General features: G+C 39.0%; 1 long non-coding RNA gene across 1 annotated transcript in view; it reads right to left on the bottom strand.

Annotated features, from left to right (window-relative positions):
- Window positions 1-6351: 6351 nt before the first annotated feature.
- LOC116078056 overlaps window positions 6352-10202 on the bottom strand; it is an 18634-nt gene continuing 14783 nt past the window's right edge. Inside the window, exon 3 of the long non-coding RNA XR_004113410.1 lies at window positions 6352-6368. This is a non-coding gene — a long non-coding RNA (uncharacterized LOC116078056). The remainder of the gene's footprint in view (window positions 6369-10202) is intronic.

The raw sequence follows: 10202 nt of genomic DNA, 5'->3' as shown, positions 1-10202 counted from the left end.
AGTGTGTTCCAGGTTCCCAGCTTTGTGAGTTATCCCCCATGCTGTGGTGGGCTTTGGTGATACAACCTTCTCAGTCATTTCAGCTGCTTTAAGTAACTCCTCATCCATATTCCCATAAGTAATCCAAATAAAATTCGTCAATTTAACAAGTTGGACTTAGTCGGTATCCGTATAGTGGTTAGTCGTAGGTTCCCTGTCTGGGTGTTGTGTCTCCCCAGGAAAAGTTTTGTCACACAAAAATCTGGTAAAACTTCATCTTGACTATCTTACTCAAGTGACTGGCAAGCGCTAGATTTTGATAAGAGGCTCTATTTACTCTCCTTTGAGACTTTATACCAGATGTTTGAGGATCTTTGGGGTATGGAGGCAGATTTTTTTTTCCAGTAAAAATAAACTATATCCTAGTTTCAGAAGCCTCTTAACTTTGCTCTATGGAATTCTTTTGATCACATGGGTTGATTTCATTTGTATATTACATTAAACATTTCACATGTGTGTTAACAAGTACTTCAGTGTTAGGAAGCAAGGGGTAATGGCTGACATCTGAAAGACTGAGTACCACAGTAACCACATCATCATCTTTATAAACAACCCCTTGGCTGGGCAATGGTGGCGCATGCCTTTAATCCCAGCACTTCGGCGGCAGAGGCAGATGGATTTCTGAGTTTGAGGCCAGCCTGGTCTACAGAGTGAGTTCCAGGACAGCCAGGGCTACACAGAGAAACCCTGTCTCAGAAAAAAAAAAAAAGAAAAGAAACTCTGTATTGCTCTGCCTCCATATCACTCAGATTCTCTGGAGCCCCTCAAATTCTCTCACAGTTATATCTGGAGTTGCATGGAGTTCTCTTACTTGATTTTTAAGATTATAATATAATCACATCATTTCTCCCTTCCCCTTTTCCCTTCAAACTGTCCTATATTCCATTCCTTGCTTTATTTCAAATTATTGGCCTCCTTTTACATTAATTGTTAGCACATACATATATATTGCTGTTATGTGCATAAATATACATACATACATACATACATACATACATACGTACGTACTACATATGTCCAAACTGTGTCAACTTGACACAGGTTGGAGTTATCACAGAAGGGAGCTTCAGTTGGGGAAGTGCCTCCATGAGATCCAGCTGTGGGGCATTTTCTCAATTAGTGATCAAGGGGGTAGGGCCCCTTGTGGGTGGTGCCATCCCTGGGCTGGAGGTCTTGGGTTCTATAAGAGAGCAGGCTGAGGAAGCCAGGAGAAGCAAGCCAGGAAGAAACATCCCTCCATGGCCTCTGCATCAGCTCCCGCTTCCTGACCTGCTTGAGTTCCAGTCCTGACTTTCTTTGTGATAAACAGCAATATGGAAGTAAGCCGAATAAACCCTTTCCTCCCCAACTTGCTTCTTGGTCATGATGTTTGTGCAGGAATAGAAACCCTGACTAAGACAACGTACATCCTGCTCAGTCTGTATACTGGTATTGATATTTATTTCAGGCCTAACCACTTAGTATTGGGTAATCAGTTCGCGTGCCCTTCCCTGAAGAAAACTACTCTCCCACTCTCAGCCTTCTGTAGTTGCCTGTAACTTTTTGTGCATGGTTAAACCTCTTGGGCGGTTTCCAGTCCACTTTGGCATGTCTATTGATTCTGTCCTCACTCAGCTCATGTTTAAGCAATCATGTTAGTAAGGTTTTGTGGATGTAGCTTCTGACATTACTTAAGAGGCACAGCCTCACAGAAAATTTACTGATCCTCTGATTCCACATTGTCCCCTGAGCCATAGGTTTGGAAGTATTTTGTAGCTATATCCATTGGGACAAGGTTCTATAACTCTAGATTTTAACTTGTTGTGTTTTTCTGTAATGATTTCCATCTGTTGCAAAGAGAAGTTTTCTTGATGAAGGGTAAAGGCTACACTTATCTGTGGGCATAAAAGACAAATTGTTTATATTGCTGTTAAATATCATGCTGCTTTGGTGAAGTTGTAGTTGTGGGTTCTCCTCTGAGATCCATGACTTTACTAGCCCTGAGAAGTTGGCTAGGTTCCTAGAACCAGACAATAATGACCGATTATGCAAAATGCAGATGCCCTCATGGACTAAGCCCTTTCTACTGTGCCAACCATGCTTTATACCCATCACTGACAGTACAGAGGCCACCTATGTGCTAGTTGGCTTCAGATTAAACAATCCTCAGTCAGAACATGTGGTATACTATACTATGTATACAGAGGAAACACACACAACCGATGTAGTTCCAAACCTTTTGTTGAAATTACTCATGTACATGTTATATGGTCTTTCCTAACATTCACTCTGAATTGCCTAGGGCCGAAGGATGAGCTAAGTGATAAGACATAACTATATTAAAAGAAAGTCTTAGGTGATAGAGAGGCTACTCAGTAGTTAAGCATACTTGTTCTTGCAGAGGACCCAGGCTCAAAACCCAGCACCCACATGGTACCCCACAACCATCTATAATTCTAACCCCAGGGAATCCACTGGATTCTTCTGGCTTTCATGGGCATCACTCAAGAACATTGTACACATACATGCATGCTGGCAAAATGTTCGTTAAAAACAGAATAAAGACAGGTTTTCTTACTAGCATCTATAGGGTTTATGGTTACCACTACATACCTGATTCCTGTCTCCCTTGAAGTCTTTATTTCCCTTATGTCCTCATATAAAGTAACCTTTAGTAGACCTCCAAAACTGGAGTTCTAAAGTTTATTCAATTTAGCCTCCATGGAATCTTTTCTACCTTTTTCAAACCCCCTAAAAGTGAGCTGAATATGGAAGACACCAATGAGGATGACAAAGTAGATCGGAAAGGCCCATGAGACCTCAACCTATGCAAAGAATTATAGGCAACTGAAGAACGCTCAAAGCTGGGGAGGTGTTTCTCTCCAGGGTAGAGCGAATCAACTGGGTATTTAGTAGCAAATGCCCAGCCCTAAAAACATATATACAAGTAGCATTATACAAATTGAACAGGTTTTATTAAGGAATACATTATATAAATATACATCTATTCATGCAATAACAAAAAAGAGTGGGGGATATGGTAGAGTTTGGAGAGAGAAGAGAGGAGGGGAAATTCAATTATAATCTGAAAGAAAATTAATACTTTAGAAAAGTTGTTCTAGCAAGGCTAAAGAAATAGAGCAACTTAAATTTTTTTAAATGCCTTAAAGACTTCTATCTCCAGAGAAGGATAATCTACTTATTGGAATAAACTAACTCTTTAGCTAGGTTTAACAATAAAGGATGCTGACACCCCATACAAGAAAGACCATAGTCACTTGAGTCACTTATATAAAGACTTTCTGGGTATTTGATGACAGACCCAGTGTCATCAACGTTGATTCAGCACCTTCTGGTAAAACATGAATCCTTTCAAAAGAGTCTTGCCAATTATATCATGTTAGATAATTTTAGGGAGTCAAAGATATGGGTGGTAGCTCACTGCTTATGAGATCAGACAGGCTTGGATTAAAGGCCTAGTTTTTCTACTTAGCAGTTAAATAAGATTGGCCAAGTTGCTAATTCTGTCTTTCCTTATCTAATATCACATGCTTTCCATAAGAATTACTAAAAGCCTTTAGTAAACTTTAGACCAGTGCTTGACAAATACTAAGTACTGAGAAACTTTAATATCATTATCACCACAATTATTACTGAACTTTCACAACACTTTTTGTTCTGGAAAACTCTGCTTGCAACCTGCAGACAGATGTGAACGGAGCTAGCCTAGAGCTGGTTTTACAGTCCAGTCTGAACTGTATCTTCTTTGCATCTTCATGCCACTGCTTGCCCTCAGAATTCCTCATTCTAAAGACCCTGGAGTCATGCTTCAAAAAGTATGCTCCCAACATGACTTCCAGAAAGGAAATACGCTAATTGAAATTAGATTCAGAGCCCGAACACAAACTTGCTGAATTCAGATCTCAGGAGATGGACCTCTTAACAACCCTAACGTTCCTGCTAATTGAAACACAGAGAACTTGGGTTCAAACTTTAAGGACACTCTTATGTACAAACTGGGTTGTTTTTTTTTTTTAATTTTATCAGTATTGGAGATAAAATCAGACTTTGAACTTACAAGGCAAGTACTACACAGCTACTTGCCAGCTTCTCAGAGTTTAAGAACAACAGAGACAAATTAATCAAATTAGTTTATCTTTATTTTAAACAAGAGAAGCTATGTCTGACCTGGCTTAGCAAATAATGGGGGGCTTTTAATCTATTAAGATCTAGTTTTTCCTATGATCCTGCACCACAAAGGAATGAACACAATGAAGCAGTTATGAACTGGTTGGTAGTGCCTATTTAGATTCATATATTTAGTTCCTAACACAAGAATTAGCCTTAATGATCAACTCAATATTTGGACAGTACCCTGAAAAGCCAATGATGTGGTCAGTGTGTCAATAAGTTGTGCTCCTTGCCTTCATCTTAAAGTAGTTCTTCTTCCTCTCCATTAACTTGTACTTTTAAGGGGAATCTAAGACACTAAGCTTCCCTCACGCCACACAATCAACCTAATTACTAAAGCTTTCACAGAGTGTGGTACTGAGGATATAGCTCACTGTATAGCCCTTGTATAGCCTCCACAGGGCCTTAAGCTCTATCCCAAGGAACACAAAACATAGCACTCTGGTGGTAATCTAAGACACTTTATTCCTCTCTCCCTGATCAATGTAACTATTAGAGAATTCACCATGAAATAATTTGCTTACAGAGAACCCAATCTCACACCCGTTTCAATTACTCTCTGTGAAACCTTATGTACTTACTCCAAGCAAAACTTCTATGAATTCTGAAATGATTAAAAAAATAAATAAAAAAAAGTTAATGTAATTCCTACTTCTCTGATTAACATGCTATTTACACATCAACAAGCATTCTGCCACAGTTCAAATTCATTCTCTGCCCTAATAGAGTAGATGCTATTCATGGTAAACCCATAGGTTGGGGCATCATACACTTTTCTATTGCCCATTTCTGCTCCTTTTATATACTTTTTTGTTGGAAAGTTCCAGGTAGAATTAAAGACTCCACGTTGAAGACTGCCTGATGAAGACTACCTGATGTTCAGGAAAGGCCATTGCTTTTCCGTTAGACAGTAAATGTTAGCATTTAGTACAGACTGGAGGGTACATGAATAATAGCTTTACAGTATTCTTTTCATGCCCCTGCCTCTGTCCCCTAGGCAGATGGTTCTAGTCTTTGGTAATTAGCATATGATAGAAATCCTATATAAGGATTATTAGCTACTTAGAGAAGCCTAAAGAAGCCTATATTTCCTACCATTCAGACCACAGTAACCCGAGGCTTAATAAATCTATAATCTTAGTACATCATTTCTGTCCCTTAGCTTTATAACATCACAGTGGAGTTTGCCTGCTTCCTTCTCAGTACTCTTAAATAAACTTCAGAAACCTCATACTACCTCTGCATGCCTCTTCTTTCCATGTTGGCTCTAACATACTAATAGGAGAAACCTAATTTAGGTCTTTCCCTATAGGTAGGAAAGTTAGTGCCATGCCTACCATATTTCCCTTGGGCCACAGGTACTCTGAATTCTCTAGCAACCCAGGAAATATCACAGGGCAAAGTTACTCCCTGGGAGCATAAGACAGTGCTTGTGATCACAGTAGCAGCTACCAGAAGTTTGGCAAAATGTTCTGAGAATTTTTCAATGTTCCTCAAAGCTTGGATTCCTGTTTTTCCAGGCAGGTAGTTCATCAAGTGAATTGGTAAGCTATTTATTTTTAATTTCTCTGCTATTAGGACTTGGATAATGGACCAGATGCACACTATGAAACATCTCACATAAATATACTTAGTATGATCAACTTACAGTTCGATGAACATACCTTGGAGGAACACAGACTGCATTGCCCTGTAGTCTGTTAACCTCCCCTGACTTTTATGAAACTGTCTAATACCAACTCTAAAATGGAAGAACAGCCTGGAGATGTTTAATACTTTTCATGAGAATGTAACCTATTTAAGGTTTGTGTATTAGTCATTCTTATTAGTTATCTATTGCTGTATAAGAAATTATGCTACAAACTTATTGACTATGCAAAACAAACATTTGTTACCCTAAAGTGGCTGAGTCAGAAACCTGTATCATGGTTGTGTATGTTTGCTTGTGACTCTTGAAGGAAGTGCCAATCAGGTATTCTCCAGGAGGGCATTTATCTCCAAGGTCAATAGAGGGAATGTCCCTTCTAGGTCCACTCACCTTAGTGTTGACAGTCCTTCTGTCCTTGATTCTTGACTGAAGACATTAGTTCTCATCAAATGAATCTCTCTGTAGAAAACGTTCACAAACTAGAAACTGGCCTCCATCACACTAATATCACCTCCAAGAAAGAGATAAATTACAGAGATGGAGTGAGTCGGAGATCTACATTCTGAGTCTCAAAACACATTATGACAAACAATTTAAAGCCTGTTCTGGAATGTATTATTCAAATTCTGTAAATTTGGTACTCTCCTGTACGTTAACCTTTTGATACAAGCCTTCAACCAGATGGAATACATTAATCCAACCATATGGCAGAAAGAGTACCCACCCACTCAATTTGACTCCACAGTTAGAAAAAAATGTGAAATATGTGACCAGAAAATAAATTATAATTGGCACTGTCTTTGTCATTTTTCAGGCCCATTATAGTTAACTATATGGGCCACTTGTTCAATAACTGTAAGATGGCAACAGCCCAGCACTAAGTCAAACATGAAGCCCCCTTAAGTCCAGGGCTCTGTGTGACTGTAAGGCTACCCGTTGCAGCATTTTCTCTGTCCAATCACACTAGGGCAGTGACAGGCCTGTGATTGGACAGGAATAGAGAGGTGGAGCTAGAAGTTGAGCAAGAGAAAGGGCAGTGGGAAAAGGGTGGGTTGATCATGCAGTCAGAGGAAGATGGCGAGTCAGACCCCGCGTGGTTATAACCAGGCAAAGGTTTTTACAAGGTTAAATTGATTGGGTCAAAATTTGTCTTTAACATTTGGCATTGAAATTATTGTATTGGCATCTTGTAATTGTGATATTGTTATTATTATTATTATTATTATTATTATTATTATTATTATTATATAAACCTGATTAGATAATTGAGCCTTTGGGGGGGTCATGCTTTACCAGGTTCTAGGCCTTGAATGAATAATTGTGGGGGTGTGTAAGGAGTTGGTGAGCGAGATGTTGCTGCTAGCTGGGAGAAAATAACAAGAGCCCGCCAGGACATGGTGTTACCGGACGGTACAAGCTCAAGAACGTGATTGCCAGGTAGATTCATTTTTTAAATATTCCCACAAAAGTTTTTTTTTTTCAATTATCTAATAAGGTTTATAGAATAATAGTAAGATCACAATTACAAGATGCCAATACAATAATTTCAATGCCAAATGTTAACGACAAATTTTGACCCAATCAATTTAACCTTGTAAAAACCTTAGCTTGGTTATAACCATGTGGGGTCTGACTCATCATCTTCCTCTGACTCCATGATCAATCTGCCCTTTTCCCTCGGCTCTTTCTCTTCCTCAACTTCTAACTCCACCTCTCTATTCCTGTCCAATCACAGGCTTTTCACTGCCCTAATGTGATTGGACAGAGAAAATGCTGCAACAGCTACATACATGAATTCAGCCCTAATTACAGGGAATCATTTTGTTTTTATTTCTCAAATTACCAATTTTTACCAAGAATCCTCCAGAACTGGTCAAGTCTTTCCACCTAACAGTTCATGAGAAGCTTTAGCCCACTGCAGCTCAGGAAGAGAACCTATAGATTATGGCTCTTGAGTCTGTTCCTTATCAGAGTAGGACCCAGGGCTGCTCCTCCTGGGTTGTTAGGAAAGTTCCAGACTCCCATGTCTAGTCTCAGCTTGCTCCAGCTTGTTCTAGTTTTGTGATTTCTGCTCTCCAGGCTTCATAAGAACCTTGATATCTGATTTTGGCACTTGGCCCTTGGTAAACAAAGCTTACCTTCCGACACCTGAAAACAGGCTCAACTTTGCCTGGTTTCGGCTCTCCCAGCTCCTCGGCATTTAAAGTCCCATAGTACAGATTAGATGCTTTCTGTTCCCTCTCTAAATTCCAATTAATCTCATTGGGTAAATCAGCTCCTTATCCTTACTATCAAGGTTAAAAATGTGTCATGAGAAGACAATATAAGCCACAGCTCTTTCAACAGACAGCATTGCCATGTTTTTTACTTTTATCTTCTGTTGCCTTCTCAAAATCCTCTTTTTTAACTTTTAATAGACTTTATAATGCTCTTCTTCATGCTCCACTCAAGGGTCTTTTCCTTTCTTGTTCTCAATCAGTACATCTCTTTCTCCATTGCCTCCTCTATCTGCAGCAGCACTATTGCCATATTCCTACTTTGTTTTGCTTAGGTATGAAGATGGCAGTATGCATTTGTTAGCTTTTTTTTTATAACCCTGTCTTAGCTACTTGTGTCATTGCCTTGATAAAATACCTTGACACATGTAACTTAAGTAAGGAAGAGGTTGCTCTGGCTCACAGGTCTAAAGCCCATCACAGGAAGAGTATCCTGGCAGCAAGAGTTTTCAGTCACATTGCCTCTGCAGTCAGGAAGAAGAGGGAGATAGATCAATGGCCATGCTCATATTGGTTTCTTTCTTGTGCCACCAAGGATCCTAAAGAGAAGTTTTAATCCAACAACATCACAGTTCTGGCAGGGGATCACATTGAAAACTTTCTGGTTCCTTGTGATCTAGCTGGAATACAGACATTCCCACTACACACCTTTAATCTCAGACAATGAAGATAAAGTTGGTTTGTGGGAGGAAGCAGCCATATTTGAAAGTGACATCTAATTAAGGGGCGGACAAAATGACAAATCAGAAAAAGATTTGACAGAATGAGTCAGAGATAAGATGTGCCCTACTCTTACAAGAACAGACAGGAAAGATAAGTTACTTAAGATGGTGCAGATCTGTGCCCCAGTATAGGGGAATGCCAGGGCCAATAAGTGGGAGAGGGTGGGGTGGCAGGCATGGGGAGGGGGAAGGCAACAGGGGTTTGTTTTTGTTGTTTATGTTTGTTTCTTTGTTTTTTGGAGGGGAAAATGGGAAAGGAGAAATTTACATGTAAATAAAGAAAATATCTAATAAAAAAAGACAAGAAAAAATGAAATCTTAGAGGATTCAAGTAATTTGTACTATGTTTTTTGGAAGTTATGGGATTAAAAAAAAAGAAAAAGAAAGTGGTGCAGAATGAGTCAGGTATAGAGGGTACAGTGGTGTTCATTTGAGTTCATGCAGTTCCACTCAGTTCTGCTCAGTTTGTAGTCAATGCAGTTCATTTCATGGAATCTGAGGCAGTTTTTCCAAGGAGAGCAATTCAATGAGAAGCCAAGACAAGGCAGTTTGAATCAGTCAGCTTAGAGAGGCATTCTGAGCCAGAACAGCTGCTTTGAATCAGTCAGCTCGAATTCAGAAATAAATAGAAAGGGTGACCTCATTCAGCATTAAACCTCCAAGTTGACAATTATATCTGTCGAATAAGAGTTACTTTTACATATCCAATCCCAGGAGGTGGTACCACTCTCCTTCTAGTCGGGCTTTCAAACCTCATTTAGCCAATCAAAACATCATGCACAAATGTGGCCAGAAGCTTAATCAGATCTATAAAATATCTTACAAATGTCTGAGGCTTATTTCAGGTGATTCCAGATCCTGTGAAGTTGGCAGTCAACACTATCCACTACAACCCCCAATTGCTACATATCATGTATAAATTAATGCTGAATATTCCTTGATTGCATCCTAGCTTCCAGACTTGTATATTTCACTACCTTCTTTGTGTATCCATATCTTTCATCTGTTAATAGACATAAACATATTTAAAACTGTCATTTTCTTACTTTTGTTTATCTCAGAAGGAAGAATTGTCAAATCTTTCAAGCTAAAGATCAAAGTTAGCCACCATTTACTCATGTGCATGCTCTCTATCACTCATTTAATCCAGTCCCTTTTCAAATCCTGTGAGCTCCTTTTTATTTTTTTTGTTTTTTCTTTTTCTTTTTTTGTGGTACATGTGTATGTGTGCATATGTGTGTGGTGTGTATAGGAGTTAAACATATGAATTTATTATTTTTTAAATTTATTTTTATTAGATATTTTCTTTATTTACATTTGGAATGATATCCCCTTTCCCAGTTTCAG

This window comes from Mastomys coucha, unplaced genomic scaffold, assembly GCF_008632895.1.
Source record: "Mastomys coucha isolate ucsf_1 unplaced genomic scaffold, UCSF_Mcou_1 pScaffold5, whole genome shotgun sequence".
Taxonomy (NCBI): Eukaryota; Metazoa; Chordata; class Mammalia; order Rodentia; family Muridae; genus Mastomys; species Mastomys coucha.
The sequence above is the reverse complement of the archived record's forward strand: the minus strand, read 5'-3'. Positions and strand labels throughout refer to the sequence as shown.